We start from the raw sequence: 15,047 nt of genomic DNA, 5'->3' as shown, positions 1-15,047 counted from the left end.
TCAAACATGTCAGTCACTGCTCATTTTGGTACGTTCAATGAACAAACGGAATCATGGACCCTATATGCCAAAAGACTGGGGCAATACTTCGTTGCTAACGATATAGACGCTGAAGGTAAAAAGAAGGCGATGTTGCTTACGGTCATCGGAGCTTCGACATACGCCACACTGCGCAACATAGTGGGACCAGCCAAGCCAACGGATAAAACCTATACAGAAATTTTCAAAGCCTTGAATGATTACTTCAACCCGATACCATCCGAAATAATAGAAAGGTTCAAGTTCAACTCGAGAGATCGTCAACATGGAGAAACTATCGCTAAATATATCTCCGAACTCAGACGTATGAGTGAATTTTGCAACTTTGGTGGATCGCTGGATGACATGCTTAGAGACCGATTAGTATGCGGATGCCGAGAAGACTCACTGCAAAAACGACTCTTAGCTGAAGATAAATTGACGCTCGCTAAAGCTATTGCTATTGCTCAAGCTATGGAACAGGCAACGCAAAACATCAGTGCCATGAAGAATCACAGAAGAACAGAGAAAAACGATGAAGTAAACGCCGTATCCATCTTATCCAAGAAGAAACGTCCTCAGAAGACAAGAAGACCACAGACAAGAAGTCAAGATGGGAATTCAGCGAGGTTCAATAATGCCATGAAGTCATACAGCAGTGACAGCAAAGAATGCTACAGATGTAATTCACATGGACACGAACCTGCCAACTGCCAATACAAAGATTCTACTTGCCACAATTGCCGAAAGAGAGGTCACTTGTCAAGAGCGTGCAGAAATCGAAACAATCGATCCAAATTCAATGCTCAAGCGAATCACATTGACATCCAGGAGGAAGAATATGAAGCCTTCGACGTTCATAACATTGTATCCGAGGAAGTACCTATGGAACAAAACGAGTACGGGATCTATCGTGTACCAGAAAAACATGAAGTGCGACCTGGAGGACCATACAAGATAGAATGCCTTGTCAACAAGAAAAACTTAACAATGGAAGTCGACACGGGTTCAGCGTTTACCCTCATGTCTAGAGAGAACGCCAACGCTATCATCGACGAAGGATCCATACAAAAGTTTGACAAAGGACTCAGATCATTTTCGGGCCATTGCAGCGAGACTATCGGCGTCGCAAAAGTCAACGTCACGTATCTAGAGCACGAAGACATACTACCCATCGTGATATACCGAGGAAAAGGACCTACCCTTTGCGGTAGAACCTGGCTTTCATCCTCACTTCCGATCCTAGAAAAGGGTGTATTAAATCAAGCGAGCCTGATCATGAATGTATCAAGCAAGGACGAAGCACTACAGGCCGTACTGGACAAGCATGCTGAGATCTTTGACACAAGTTCATACGGATGTCTCAAGGTAGTTAAAGTCCACTTGTATCGCAAACCAGAAATTGAACCACGATCATTCAAAGCAAGATCAGTGCCTTACGCGTACAAAGACAAGGTCGATGAAGAACTGAGAAGACTGCAAGATGCAAACATCATCTCTCCTGTACCATTTGCAACATCGGCGGCGTCCCAATATTGAAGCCTAATGGGAACGTCAGAATTTGCGGCGACTTCAAGGTCACCGCCAATCGTCAAATTCTGACTGAGAAATATCCATTACCAAAAGCCGAGGAAATTTTCACGAAACTTTCCGGATGCAAAGTATTCTCGAAGCTGGACATGCGAGACGCTTACAGCCAACTAGAACTAGATGATGAGTCCAAAGATCTTGTTGTGATCAACACGCAGAAAGGATTGTTCCGGTATAACTACTTACCGTATGGCATATCCTCAGATTCGGCCATCTTCCAGAAGCACATGGAAGCGTTACTCAGCAATCAAGAAAACGTAGCACCCATGCAAGATGACATTGCAATTGGCGGCAAAGACGAAGCGGATCACTTACGGAAATTGGACTTGATTTTGCGAACAATTAAAGAAGCAGGACTCAAATTACGACGAGTGAAGTGCCAGTTTGCCAAGACATCGCTCGATTTCTTGGGACACCACCTGGACAGTAGAGGCCTGCAGCCTATGTCAAACAAAATGACAGCCATTTCTGAAGCGCCAGAGCCACAGAACGTGGAAGAATTAAGGTCCTTCCTAGGCCTTATTAATTACTATTCAAAGTTCGTGCCAAACTACGCCATGCAACTTGCACCGTTTTTCGAGCTTCCCAAGAAGACGACAGATTGGAAATGGGGCAAACTGCAGAAGGAAACGTTTCAAAGAGCCAAGGAGTTCCTCACCACATCTAACCTATTGGTACATTTCGATCCAGAACTTGAGATCAGACTAGCCTGTGATGCGTCACCAGCCGGCATAGGAGCCGTAATATCACACTTCACCTACGGAGAAGAACGACCTATATCCTTCGCATCCCGGACAATATCTCAAGCGGAAAAGAATTACTCCCAAATCGAAAAAGAAGCCCTATCTCTCATCTACGGCGTCACAAAGTTCCGAGACTACCTGCTTGGACGTCGATTCAAACTGATCACGGACCATCAACCTTTGATCAGTCTACTGTCTGAAAACAAACCAACTCCACAAATGGCGGCCGCGAGGTTACAAAGATGGTCACTGGCACTGTCTGCGTACGATTACCAGATAGAATACAAGAAAGGCAGCACGCACTCAAACGCCGATTTCCTGAGCCGACTTCCACTTCCGGTACAGCCTCAAGAACCACCATTGCCCACAGAGTATGTTCTTCTCATTGAAAAGATCGACAACAGTCCGACAACTACGGAAGATATTCGGCGCGAAACTGAAAAACACCAGATCCTATCAAGAGTCATGTTCAAGACCATAAACGGAGGATGGAACCATGCAGACGAAGAAGCGAAACAATACTTCAATCGTCATGACGAGCTATCGACGATGCGAGGGATACTGATTCTGGGACAAAGAGTAATCGTTCCCGAGAGCCTCAGATCACGTATGCTGGAACAGCTCCACGACACACACCAAGGCATCGTCCGGATGAAATCCCTAGCGAGATCCACAATATGGTGGCCCAAAATAGATGACGATATCGTACGATTCACAAAACGATGTAGAATCTGCCAAGCAAATGCACCTGAACCACACAAAGAATTCTCTCCATGGCCTATCGTACCGAAACCCTGGAACCGAGTACATTGCGACTTCGCGGGTCCCATCGAAAACAAGTACCTGTTAATAACAGTCGACGCGTACACGAAATGGATAGAAGTAAACGTCGTAACAACAACTTCATCAGACAACGTCATTAGATCTCTTCGTGATAAAATGGCTCGATTCGGGATCATAACGACACTCGTAACGGATAACGCGTCATGTTTCACAAGCGAACAGTTCAATGACTTCACCTCTAAAAATGGTATTAATCACGTAACGTCACCAATGGACTTGCAGAAAGAAATGTTCGCACGGTGAAGACTACACTTGCAAAACTATCTATTGGAAACAAGACGGCGGAAGACATCGTTATGGAAGGACCTCAGTGCAAAAACATAGGCACGTTGGACGAAAAACTGAATCGCATTCTCATACGACATAGACGAACTCCACTAGCATCAGGAAAAGCACCTGCAGAACTGATGTTAGGAAGAAACATCACAACATGCCTCGACCTAGTCAATGCACAAAAACAGCCGGAGGAACCTAAGTACGACTTCATGACACCAGCCAAGTACCGAGAATCAGAACCGGTCTACGTCAGAAACTACTCTCGAGGACCTAAATGGATTCCAGGTCTCGTTAGCAAGAACATCGGCAAAATGATGTACGAGATAAAGTTTGGACATCAGTCGCTATGAAGACACCAAAATCAAATAAGGAGGAGATTGGTCAACCCTAAAACTGACTCGGCGACACTTGATCATTCATCTGCGACATCGACCGAATCTATATCGATTCCCACACCGACAACTAACAACACCAGCAACACACGGTCATCATCTGCCTCAGTAACACCACCGACGAACGCAGATAGAACCTCAACTACGACAAACCAAGAAAAGACTAATCACGACAATGCGGAAGCTTCAATCATTAGACGTTCAACACGATCACGCAAACCAGTAGATAGGTTAGGCCAATAAAGCAAAATTACATTTGTTAAAAAGAAAAAGTGATGTTATGTTGTTAGCTATAACAAGTTGGGAAAACCAAAATATTACCTCTCCGAGTCAAGAGGTCTACTACTACTAACTTATTTACCTAGATATGGAATTATTTCTCTTTTTTGAAGTAAAAATTTACGAAATATTGAAGCAGTATTCCAAGCATAGCGAATAATACAGTAAAGCAGACGACATTATACATCCAATAAGGATAAATCTTGCACACATGGAAATCAGTCAATGGGGAAAAGATCAGGAAATGAAGTCTACGCTTCAGCTGTTTACCGTATATTCTGATAGCTACATTCACAACTGGTTTGCAGTGTAAACACTATCGTCTCGTCTCACCTCAACAATATTCTTAGTTTGCCAACATGAATGTTAAAGGGCTCCTTCGGACCCTTAGACACATGGCCCCGCGGATTTCCGAGCCCCCCTACCTAGCCAGAGAGAGGGAGAGTACTGAGGAAGATCGTCTATGAAGAGGGGATGGAAATCCGCGGGGCCATGTGTCTAAGGGTCCGAAGGAGCCCTTTAACGTTAAATAATACCAAAGTTAAATTGTAGCTAGACGCACTAATAGTCAATGCATACCATAAAAAGAATAAAAAGTCTGTAGCTACTACCCGTTTACCATTAGCCCTTTTACTATTCGAATTGCCACCATGATCTTTTCTTCTATTATAAAATCTTAACCTGATTATTTAATAGTGTATTTAACTTTCGGCTCACTCTGAACCGTTGATGTCTCTTCATTTCAGACACGAAAATCAAAGCCCAAAGTTTACTTCACCTCAGGCCTCAATTATTTACTCTTTGTTTCACTAAGCCTATTACGGATGATCCTTAATATACCCGCCGGAGTCTAGGTCTTAGTTTTCTTCATGAAATCACTAAACCAAGTATTATTCTGTATACAGATGTAGTATAGCTTAAGTAATATATAAACAGCCATTTCAAATAACAATATTAAAAAAATCTTTGGAATATCAAAATGAAACAGAGCTTTAAAGCTACAAAAGTACTAAATGCATCATAATTACGAAAAATACTTCCACATATTCACTTTATATTATGAAAAAAGGGAATATTAAGGTTCTGTATGATTTCTTAACACATCAACACAAGGCTAACTGCTAACGCGACGCACTAGTGTAACAATGGACGGACACACACAGACAAAACATTGACTGCTTTTTAACTCTTTCCGTATTAATTTTGAGTTGAGAAACAAGATTATCTTTAATATTTAAATAAATATAATAATTTTTAATTATTTTAATCTTCAATAATTAACATTAATAATAGTTAAATCGTTTAAAATAAAGTTATACCTATTATCATCTCAAACTTTGCTAATATTGACGTTTAAAGTGAAGGGTACCCCTCTTGCCCGCTTTCTTCAAATTTTGGGGTATATATACGATTCGTTTCCATTATAATAGTAAGGAAAAAGCGCAATTGCGAAAACCTTTGGTGGCGATCCCACCTTAGGGAGGCTAGACGTTTCTCGTAACCCTAGCTGATCGCCGCGTATATCCTAAAATCAAACGATGATAATGGAGTAGAAGCCAATGAGACAGATTGGTGTCTATGTGGAATAGACGGAAGACCAGTAGATGGTGGTGTTTAGAAGCCAGAATGTACAGACTGGTGTCCAAGTGGGATGGACAAAGACCAGAAGATGGTGGTGATTAGAAGCCAGTATGTACAGACTGGTGTCCATGTGGGATGGACGAAGATCAAAAGATGGTGGTGATTAGATGCCAGTAAGTACAGACTGGTGTCCGTGTGGGATGGACAAAGACCAGAAGATGGTGGTGTGAGAACTCAAGTAGAGGAGCCATTTCCGTGACTGTGAAAGCAGTTCGGAAATGGCGAACACGTTTGCTCCGATTTGGAAACTGCGAACGCGGTCACGTGGGTGTAACAACAGACACACACACACAGACACACACATACGGGCACACGATTGACACTTGGGGACCGGTAAGAAGTGATTGACATCTGAGGACCCAATTAACTATAGTTCATTAAAAAGAGGATTTCATAATTAGTTGAGCGCCGTAAAGCATATAATTAAACACTCGCTGTGGAAAAAGAACCCAAGACATTTATATGTAGGGACCTGAAAACACACGATATTTTCACCGCATAAATGGGGACCTTAATTCCAGATTACTTTCAAATTTCAGATATAGATGTCGCTAGGTGAAAGTTTCCACTTGTCAATGAAGTCACTGCGTGGATCTTGAAAGTGTATAATCAAAAAATGTCCCCAGATATAAGGTTGGAAGACTGTTTAGGTCCCCACTTGTAAACCTGAAATCAGCTCAAAACTTAAGTGTTAAGCCTTTAAAAGGTCCGATTACCTAAATTTCATTATAATAATCAATATTTAAAATATAAAATTAAAATATACATGAAATTAGAAAATGTGTGTTTAAAAGACCCCACTTGTCTGTTGAAATGACGGTGAAGGTCCCCACTTGTAAAATTTATCGAGTGTGAAAAATGAAATTGAAATACTTGATTGAACAATATAGGCTTTGACACTAATTTAAAACATAATAATTTATACACAAATGTCCCCAGATATAAGGTTGGAAGACTGTTTAGGTCCCCACTTGTAAACCTGAAATCAGCTCAAAACTTAAGTGTTAAGCCTTTAAAAGGTCCGATTACCTAAATTTCATTATAATAATCAATATTAAAACTATAAAATTAAAATATACCTGAAATTAGAAAATGTGTGTTTAAAAGACCCCACTTGTCTGTTGAAATGACGGTGAAGGTCCCCACTTGTAAATTTATCGAGTGTGAAAAATGAAATTGAAATACCTGATGGAACCATATAGGCTTCGACACTAGTACAAAATCTAATAATTTATACACAAATGTCCCCAGATATAAGGTTGGAAGACTGTTTAGGTCCCCACTTGTAAACCTGAAATTAGCTCAAAACTTAAGTGTTAAGCTAGAAATAGGACTGATTACTTAAATTTCATTCTGATAATCAATATTTAAACTATAAAATTAAAATATACATGAAATTAGAAAATGTGTGTTTAAAAGACCCCACTTGTCTGTTGAAATGACTGTGAAGGTCCCCACTTGTAAATTTATCGAGTGTGAAAAATAAAATTGAAATACCTGATGGAAATATATAGGCTTTGACACTAATTTAAAACCTAATAATTTATACACAAATGTCCCCAGATATAAGGTTGGAAGACGGTTTAGGTCCCCACTTGTAAACCTGAAATCAGCTCAAAACTTAAGTGTTAAGCCTTAAAAAGGTCCGATTACCTAAATTTCATTATAATAATCAATATTTAAACTATAAAATTAAAATATACATGAAATTAGAAAATGTGTGTTTAAAAGACCCCACTTGTCTGTTGAAATGACGGTGAAGGTCCCCACTTGTAAATTTATCGAGTGTGAAAAATGAAATTGAAATACCTGATGGAACCATATAGGCTTCGACACTAGTACAAAATCTAATAATTTATACACAAATGTCCCCAGATATAAGGTTGGAAGACTGTTTAGGTCCCCACTTGTAAACCTGAAATTAGCTCAAAACTTAAGTGTTAAGCTAGAAATAGGACTGATTACTTAAATTTCATTCTGATAATCAATATTTAAACTATAAAATTAAAATATACCTGAAATTAGAAAATGTGTGTTTAAAAGACCCCACTTGTCTGTTGAAATGACGGTGAAGGTCCCCACTTGTAAATTTATCGAGTGTGAAAAATGAAATTGAAATACCTGATGGAACCATATAGGCTTCGACACTAGTACAAAATCTAATAATTTATACACAAATGTCCCCAGATATAAGGTTGGAAGACAGTTTAGGTCCCCACTTGTAAACCTGAAATTAGCTCAAAACTTAAGTGTTAAGCTAGAAATAGGACTGATTACTTAAATTTCATTCTGATAATCAATATTTAAACTATAAAATTAAAATATACCTAAAATTAGAAAATGTGTGTTTAAAAGACCCCACTTGTCTGTTGAAATGACGGTGAAGGTCCCCACTTGTAAATTTATCGAGTGTGAAAAATGAAATTGAAATACCTGATGGAACCATATAGGCTTCGACACTAGTACAAAATCTAATAATTTATACACAAATGTCCCCAGATATAAGGTTGGAAGACTGTTTAGGTCCCCACTTGTAAACCTGAAATTAGCTCAAAACTTAAGTGTTAAGCTAGAAATAGGACTGATTACTTAAATTTCATTCTGATAATCAATATTTAAACTATAAAATTAAAATATACATGAAATTAGAAAATGTGTGTTTAAAAGACCCCACTTGTCTGTTGAAATGACGGTGAAGGTCCCCACTTGTAAATTTATCGAGTGTGAAAAATGAAATTGAAATACTTGATTGAACCATATAGGCTTTGACACTAATTTAAAACATAATAATTTATACACAAATGTCCCCAGATATAAGGTTGGAAGACTGTTTAGGTCCCCACTTGTAAACTTGAAATCAGCTCAAAACTTGAGTGTTAAGCCTTTAAAAGGTCCGATTACCTAAATTTCATTATAATAATCAATATTAAAACTATAAAATTAAAATATACATGAAATTAGAAAATGTGTGTTTAAAAGACCCCACTTGTCTGTTGAAATGACTGTGAAGGTCCCCACTTGTAAATTTATCGAGTGTGAAAAATGAAATTGAAATATCGAATTATATAGGCTTTGACACTAATTTAAAACATAATAATTTATACACAAATGTCCCCAGATATAAGGTTGGAAGAAGGTTTAGGTCCCCACTTGTAAACCTGAAATCAGCTCAAAACTTAAGTGTTAAGCCTTTTAAAGGTCCGATTACCTAAATTTCATTATAATAATCAATATTTAAACTATAAAATTAAAATATACATGAAATTAGAAAATGTGTGTTTAAAAGACCCCACTTGTCTGTTGAAATGACGGTGAAGGTCCCCACTTGTAAATTTATCGAGTGTGAAAGATGAAATTGAAATACTTGATTGAACCATATAGGCTTCGACACTAGTACAAAATCTAATAAATTATACACAAATGTCCCCAGATATAAGGTTGGAAGACTGTTTAGGTCCCCACTTGTAAACCTGAAATTAGCTCAAAACTTAAGTGTTAAGCTAGAAATAGGACTGATTACTTAAATTTCATTCTGATAATCAATATTTAAACTATAAAATTAAAATATACATGAAATTAGAAAATGTGTGTTTAAAGACCCCTCTTGTCTGTGGAAATGACTGTGAAGGTCCCCACTTGTAAATTTATCGAGTGTGAAAAATGAAATTGAAATACCTGATGGAAATATATAGGCTTTGACACTAATTTAAAACCTAATAATTTATACACAAATGTCCCCAGATATAAGGTTGGAAGACGGTTTAGGTCCCCACTTGTAAACCTGAAATCAGCTCAAAACTTAAGTGTTAAGCCTTTCAAAGGTCCGATTACCTAAATTTCATTATAATAATCAATATTTAAACTATAAAATTAAAATATACATGAAATTAGAAAATGTGTGTTTAAAAGACCCCACTTGTCTGTTGAAATGACGGTGAAGGTCCCCACTTGTAAATTTATCGAGTGTGAAAAATGAAATTGAAATACTTGATTGAACCATATAGGCTTTGACACTAATTTAAAACATAATAATTTATACACAAAATGTCCCCAGATATAAGGTTGGAAGACTGTTTAGGTCCCCACTTGTAAACTTGAAATCAGCTCAAAACTTAAGTGTTAAGCCTTTAAAAGGTCCGATTACCTAAATTTCATTATAATAATCAATATTAAAACTATAAAATTAAAATATACATGAAATTAGAAAATGTGTGTTTAAAAGACCCCACTTGTCTGTTGAAATGACTGTGAAGGTCCCCACTTGTAAATTTATCGAGTGTGAAAAATGAAATTGAAATATCTGATGGAATTATATAGGCTTTGACACTAATTTAAAACATAATAATTTATACACAAATGTCCCCAGATATAAGGTTGGAAGACGGTTTAGGTCCCCACTTGTAAACCTGAAATCAGCTCAAAACTTAAGTGTTAAGCCTTTAAAAGGTCCGATTACCTAAATTTCATTATAATAATCAATATTTAAACTATAAAATTAAAATATACATGAAATTAGAAAATGTGTGTTTAAAAGACCCCACTTGTCTGTTGAAATGACGGTGAAGGTCCCCACTTGTAAATTTATCGAGTGTGAAAAATGAAATTGAAATACTTGATTGAACCATATAGGCTTCGACACTAGTACAAAATCTAATAAATTATACACAAATGTCCCCAGATATAAGGTTGGAAGACTGTTTAGGTCCCCACTTGTAAACCTGAAATTAGCTCAAAACTTAAGTGTTAAGCTAGAAATAGGACTGATTACTTAAATTTCATTCTGATAATCAATATTTAAACTATAAAATTAAAATATACATGAAATTAGAAAATGTGTGTTTAAAAGACCCCTCTTGTCTGTTGAAATGACTGTGAAGGTCCCCACTTGTAAATTTATCGAGTGTGAAAAATGAAATTGAAATACCTGATGGAAATATATAGGCTTTGACACTAATTTAAAACCTAATAATTTATACACAAATGTCCCCAGATATAAGGTTGGAAGACGGTTTAGGTCCCCACTTGTAAACCTGAAATCAGCTCAAAACTTAAGTGTTAAGCCTTTCAAAGGTCCGATTACCTAAATTTCATTATAATAATCAATATTTAAACTATAAAATTAAAATATACATGAAATTAGAAAATGTGTGTTTAAAAGACCCCACTTGTCTGTTGAAATGACGGTGAAGGTCCCCACTTGTAAATTTATCGAGTGTGAAAAATGAAATTGAAATACTTGATTGAACCATATAGGCTTTGACACTAATTTAAAACATAATAATTTATACACAAATGTCCCCAGATATAAGGTTGGAAGACTGTTTAGGTCCCCACTTGTAAACTTGAAATCAGCTCAAAACTTAAGTGTTAAGCCTTTAAAAGGTCCGATTACCTAAATTTCATTATAATAATCAATATTAAAACTATAAAATTAAAATATACATGAAATTAGAAAATGTGTGTTTAAAAGACCCCACTTGTCTGTTGAAATGACTGTGAAGGTCCCCACTTGTAAATTTATCGAGTGTGAAAAATGAAATTGAAATATCTGATGGAATTATATAGGCTTTGACACTAATTTAAAACATAATAATTTATACACAAATGTCCCCAGATATAAGGTTGGAAGACGGTTTAGGTCCCCACTTGTAAACCTGAAATCAGCTCAAAACTTAAGTGTTAAGCCTTTAAAAGGTCCGATTACCTAAATTTCATTATAATAATCAATATTTAAACTATAAAATTAAAATATACATGAAATTAGAAAATGTGTGTTTAAAAGACCCCACTTGTCTGTTGAAATGACGGTGAAGGTCCCCACTTGTAAATTTATCGAGTGTGAAAAATGAAATTGAAATACTTGATTGAACCATATAGGCTTCGACACTAGTACAAAATCTAATAATTTATACACAAATGTCCCCAGATATAAGGTTGGAAGACTGTTTAGGTCCCCACTTGTAAACCTGAAATTAGCTCAAAACTTAAGTGTTAAGCTAGAAATAGGACTGATTACTTAAATTTCATTCTGATAATCAATATTTAAACTATAAAATTAAAATATACATGAAATTAGAAAATGTGTGTTTAAAAGACCCCACTTGTCTGTTGAAATGACTGTGAAGGTCCCCACTTGTAAATTTATCGAGTGTGAAAAATAAAATTGAAATACCTGATGGAAATATATAGGCTTTGACACTAATTTAAAACCTAATAATTTATACACAAATGTCCCCAGATATAAGGTTGGAAGACTGTTTAGGTCCCCACTTGTAAACCTGAAATTAGCTCAAAACTTAAGTGTTAAGCTAGAAATAGGACTGATTACTTAAATTTCATTCTGATAATCAATATTTAAACTATAAAATTAAAATATACATGAAATTAGAAAATGTGTGTTTAAAAGACCCCACTTGTCTGTTGAAATGACTGTGAAGGTCCCCACTTGTAAATTTATCGAGTGTGAAAAATAAAATTGAAATACCTGATGGAAATATATAGGCTTTGACACTAATTTAAAACCTAATAATTTATACACAAATGTCCCCAGATATAAGGTTGGAAGACGGTTTAGGTCCCCACTTGTAAACCTGAAATCAGCTCAAAACTTAAGTGTTAAGCCTTTAAAAGGTCCGATTACCTAAATTTCATTATAATAATCAAAATTAAAACTATAAAATTAAAATATACATGAAATTAGAAAATGTGTGTTTAAAAGACCCCACTTGTCTGTTGAAATGACGGTTAAGGTCCCCACTTGTAAATTTATCGAGTGTGAAAAATGAAATTGAAATACTTGATTGAACCATATAGGCTTTGACACTAATTTAAAACATAATAATTTATACACAAATGTCCCCAGATATAAGGTTGGAAGACTGTTTAGGTCCCCACTTGTAAACCTGAAATCAGCTCAAAACTTAAGTGTTAAGCCTTTAAAAGGTCCGATTACCTAAATTTCATTATAATAATCAATATTAAAACTATAAAATTAAAATATACATGAAATTAGAAAATGTGTGTTTAAAAGACCCCACTTGTCTGTTGAAATGACGGTGAAGGTCCCCACTTGTAAATTTATCGAGTGTGAAAAATGAAATTGAAATACTTGATGGAACCATATAGGCTTTGACACTAATTCAAAATCTAATAACTTATACACAAATGTCCCCAGATATAAGGTAGGAAGACGGTTTAGATCCCCACTTGTAAACCTGAAATTAGCTCAAAACTTAAGTGTTAAGCTAGAAATAGGACTGATTACTTAAATTTCATTCTGATAATCAATATTTAAACTATAAAATTAAAATATACCTGAAATTAGAAAATGTGTGTTTAAAAGACCCCACTTGTCTGTTGAAATGACGGTGAAGGTCCCCACTTGTAAATTTATCGAGTGTGAAAAATGAAATTGAAATACCTGATGGAACCATATAGGCTTCGACACTAGTACAAAATCTAATAATTTATACACAAATGTCCCCAGATATAAGGTTGGAAGACTGTTTAGGTCCCCACTTGTAAACCTGAAATTAGCTCAAAACTTAAGTGTTAAGCTAGAAATAGGACTGATTACTTAAATTTCATTCTGATAATCAATATTTAAACTATAAAATTAAAATATACATGAAATTAGAAAATGTGTGTTTAAAAGACCCCACTTGTCTGTTGAAATGACGGTGAAGGTCCCCACTTGTAAATTTATCGAGTGTGAAAAATGAAATTGAAATACTTGATTGAACCATATAGGCTTTGACACTAATTTAAAACATAATAATTTATACACAAATGTCCCCAGATATAAGGTTGGAAGACTGTTTAGGTCCCCACTTGTAAACTTGAAATCAGCTCAAAACTTAAGTGTTAAGCCTTTAAAAGGTCCGATTACCTAAATTTCATTATAATAATCAATATTAAAACTATAAAATTAAAATATACATGAAATTAGAAAATGTGTGTTTAAAAGACCCCACTTGTCTGTTGAAATGACTGTGAAGGTCCCCACTTGTAAATTTATCGAGTGTGAAAAATGAAATTGAAATACTTGATTGAACCATATAGGCTTTGACACTAATTTAAAACATAATAATTTATACACAAATGTCCCCAGATATAAGGTTGGAAGAAGGTTTAGGTCCCCACTTGTAAACCTGAAATCAGCTCAAAACTTAAGTGTTAAGCCTTTTAAAGGTCCGATTACCTAAATTTCATTATAATAATCAATATTTAAACTATAAAATTAAAATATACATGAAATTAGAAAATGTGTGTTTAAAAGACCCCACTTGTCTGTTGAAATGACGGTGAAGGTCCCCACTTGTAAATTTATCGAGTGTGAAAGATGAAATTGAAATACTTGATTGAACCATATAGGCTTCGACACTAGTACAAAATCTAATAAATTATACACAAATGTCCCCAGATATAAGGTTGGAAGACTGTTTAGGTCCCCACTTGTAAACCTGAAATTAGCTCAAAACTTAATTGTTAAGCTAGAAATAGGACTGATTACTTAAATTTCATTCTGATAATCAATATTTAAACTATAAAATTAAAATATACATGAAATTAGAAAATGTGTGTTTAAAGACCCCTCTTGTCTGTTGAAATGACTGTGAAGGTCCCCACTTGTAAATTTATCGAGTGTGAAAAATGAAATTGAAATACCTGATGGAAATATATAGGCTTTGACACTAATTTAAAACCTAATAATTTATACACAAATGTCCCCAGATATAAGGTTGGAAGACGGTTTAGGTCCCCACTTGTAAACCTGAAATCAGCTCAAAACTTAAGTGTTAAGCCTTTCAAAGGTCCGATTACCTAAATTTCATTATAATAATCAATATTTAAACTATAAAATTAAAATATACATGAAATTAGAAAATGTGTGTTTAAAAGACCCCACTTGACTGTTGAAATGACGGTGAAGGTCCCCACTTGTAAATTTATCGAGTGTGAAAAATGAAATTGAAATACTTGATTGAACCATATAGGCTTTGACACTAATTTAAAACATAATAATTTATACACAAATGTCCCCAGATATAAGGTTGGAAGACTGTTTAGGTCCCCACTTGTAAACTTGAAATCAGCTCAAAACTTAAGTGTTAAGCCTTTAAAAGGTCCGATTACCTAAATTTCATTATAATAATCAATATTAAAACTATAAAATTAAAATATACATGAAATTAGAAAATGTGTGTTTAAAAGACCCCACTTGTCTGTTGAAATGACTGTGAAGGTCCCCACTTGTAAATTTATC

This window comes from Phalangium opilio, unplaced genomic scaffold (assembly GCF_054372755.1).
Source record: "Phalangium opilio isolate 3A_F unplaced genomic scaffold, DU_Popi_V2 ptg000106l_1, whole genome shotgun sequence".
Taxonomy (NCBI): Eukaryota; Metazoa; Arthropoda; class Arachnida; order Opiliones; family Phalangiidae; genus Phalangium; species Phalangium opilio.
Note: the sequence above shows the minus strand (reverse complement) of the source record.